This window comes from Capsicum annuum, chromosome 7, assembly GCF_002878395.1.
Source record: "Capsicum annuum cultivar UCD-10X-F1 chromosome 7, UCD10Xv1.1, whole genome shotgun sequence".
Classification (NCBI taxonomy): Eukaryota; Viridiplantae; Streptophyta; class Magnoliopsida; order Solanales; family Solanaceae; genus Capsicum; species Capsicum annuum.
The window spans coordinates 145,071,839-145,074,155 of NC_061117.1; the positions used below are offsets into that span (position 1 = coordinate 145,071,839).

Here is a 2,317-nt window from a genome sequence, read left to right on the forward strand (position 1 = left end):
TTTCGATGTCTACAGTAAGTATCAAAAATTAAGCAAAAATATATATGTTAAGAAGAAATTTTGATGTCAAAATACTTATCCATGTACATGTAAAACATGAGGGAGCATGTCAACACTCATTTTTGCAAATAATACAATACAGTTCCAATATTGTTAGATTTAAACTATTCTACATATCCTTTTTTGAAACCATCAGTACTACAACTCCCCCAGTCCCTCTTCTCACGGATATAGTTTGGGGCAGTTTTTTTTAACCATTTCATCTTCTTTTTTCCTAATTTCTGATTATTATTTTTTACATTATTTTTTTCTCTCTTTCATGTGTAGAGATGAATTTTGATAAAATGAATTAGAAAAAACTACAAGCACTATGCAATAAAGCTGGAACATGGAATTCCAAGTAATAGGTAATCATAAGGTAATGGGTAATGTTTATTTATTTGTTTTGGGGTTCAAGAAAAATTGTGTTCTTGGTTAAATATGTTTTTATTCCTAGAAAATGGTTAAAAGTTCTTAATACAAAGGCTACCATAGGAAAAATATCTTGGATGATAACATGAATGATAATTTTATAAATATGAAGGATTATCTTGATGAAGTTTTGTACTCTTTGTGTACCGTTTCTTCATCGTCTATCATATTTTATAATCTTATGCTGTTGTTTTTGCTTCCAATTTTTGGCAATTTTATATGGATCTATCAAGTTGTGGCCTTATATTATGAAGATTCATGTGAAATTTGTGATCAAATTACGGAGAAATCTACGTTGTGAGAGAAAAAGTCAATCTTCTCAATGGTGAGTACTAGATTTTTAATATGTGCATCACCTAAAACCACTTGATTTACTCTTTAATGAGACATTAATTTTGTTTTCACATAAATAAGGATTGTTTCTGAACCGGTGTGAAATGATCACTTGGCAGGTGGTCTTGGCTCTAAAGAGTGTTTTTACTAATTTCTTGCTCTAACATTAGTTATGCTAATCTATTTTATCTTTATATTATCTTTGGTTTCTTATCCAATTTCTTTTGTTGAGTATATGTTCATCTTCTTGCTTATCTGTAGTTCTTTAAAGTGCATATGCAGGCCTATTATTATTTATTTGCTTTCATTAATGTTTGTTAATTTATCATTTCATTCTTTGCGCTTTATTTATTTTTATAGTTTGTGCATATACTCATAATCTTATTAATTTTATTATCTATGACACATCTTTTTTTTTCTATGGATAATCATGTACTCATAAGTTATGCCTCGTGGAAGAAAGAATAATGATAGTGAATAATGTATTTATATTTTTGAAATTTTACGAAGTGCATAGACCTCCAGATATTTCTAATTCCCTTCATGTTGCTTCTATATATTTTCTTTTATTTTTAAAAGTATGTGTCTTTGAGTAAATAAGTTGTTCCAAAAACTAATTAACTATATGTCTGTTTGGATTAATTTTTGGCTTTGGCTTGTAAGTTAAAAGTCATAAGTTAAAAATCTTAACTCATAACTTTTTTATTTTTATTATTTTAGCCAAAAATTAAGTGTTTATAAGCACTTTTTGAATTTTTACTCAAACACTCAAAAATTGATGAGTCAATACGAACAAACTCTATATATGTTATATTTAAAATCTATAATAATATTCTTATTTGATCATAAGCAATGACATGATGCACAGAGTTCAATGAGAAATTGAGATTGCACCAGAAAAGACATTTATACCTAGCTAGAGAAAGCTATACATTTATACAAAGAAAATGGTGTCGGTGATGATTTGGAGAAGCTTGAGGCTGCTGAACTTTCAACAATAAATGAGGCTGCCAAAATTAGCAGTAGTGCAAGTTGGACCCAAATCTTTCATCATCATCTGCAAAGCAAGAAAATATTGACATGTTCAAAGAAGTGGAAGAACAATGTTTATGATTTGACACCTTGACTTGCTTTATTTCAGATGAAACACCTATTGCATAACAACACTGACAATCAGAGTTCCTTTCATAATGTAAATATACAAGGACTCTTTAAGTTGAAAAAATTAGCACAATACTAAAAAACTTAAATATTACTCCATATCCAGAAAATTAAAATAGTTAATTCAATTTTCGGAAAGAGAAGGCAAAAGAGGGGCTTTTAAGTCAAATAATAATAAGTACTAATATGACTGCATCATTGCAAGAAGAACCAAATAAGACAATAAATATGCTAGTCAAATTGATACCAGCCATAACAAACAAAGAATGTCCACCTATGTTAATTGTTGAGATTACTAAAAATGGATAATAATAACTATGTTGGTAGTTAGAGAGAATCTACATGGAACACC

General features: G+C 28.7%; 1 long non-coding RNA gene across 1 annotated transcript; it reads left to right on the top strand.

The window, feature by feature from the left end:
• Window positions 1-218: 218 nt before the first annotated feature.
• LOC124885523 lies at window positions 219-1,922 on the top strand. Its single transcript, XR_007042634.1, has 2 exons — window positions 219-418; window positions 1,673-1,922. It is a non-coding gene; the product is annotated as an uncharacterized LOC124885523 (long non-coding RNA).
• Window positions 1,923-2,317: the final 395 nt, after the last annotated feature.